This window comes from Egretta garzetta, unplaced genomic scaffold, assembly GCF_000687185.1.
Source record: "Egretta garzetta isolate BGI_Z169 unplaced genomic scaffold, ASM68718v1 scaffold641, whole genome shotgun sequence".
NCBI classification, from domain to species: Eukaryota; Metazoa; Chordata; class Aves; order Pelecaniformes; family Ardeidae; genus Egretta; species Egretta garzetta.
The window spans coordinates 358,929-359,390 of record NW_009258758.1 but is presented as its reverse complement, the minus strand read 5'-3'; positions in this window follow the sequence as shown (position 1 = coordinate 359,390).

Sequence of the window (462 nt, the reverse complement as noted above, 5' to 3'; positions counted from 1 at the left end):
CCCAGGCCAGGCAGCTTAAGGCCGGCTCAGGGCGGGGATTTATTTTATTTAGTTCTGCTGAGCTCTTTCTTGCTTCCCTAGGTAGTAGGTGAGTCGGTTTTGTGCCCAGACACATTAGCTCCCTATAGAAAATTTCTATAGAAAATTTTCAGAGCTTCCTTAAACATCGGGATGACTGAGTCTTTTCATTGTTATTGCTACCATGCTTCTGAAGTAGGTGGCCTGAGAGGGAAGGTGCGGGGTGGTGGTTGTGACGGCGTCTTTCACGGCACGGCACGGGAGCCTGACCGCTTCTCCCGGTTAGATCCTGCTGAGATCAGTAGCTGTCAGTTGTTCACAGGGCCTTGAATATCCCATGGCCTTCGGTTGCGCGGTCATATCTTGCGTTTCGCCTTGTACAAGTGTCTTGTTGGCTTCGATGGGATGTATCCCATGATAGCAATGCGACTCACAGGATATGAC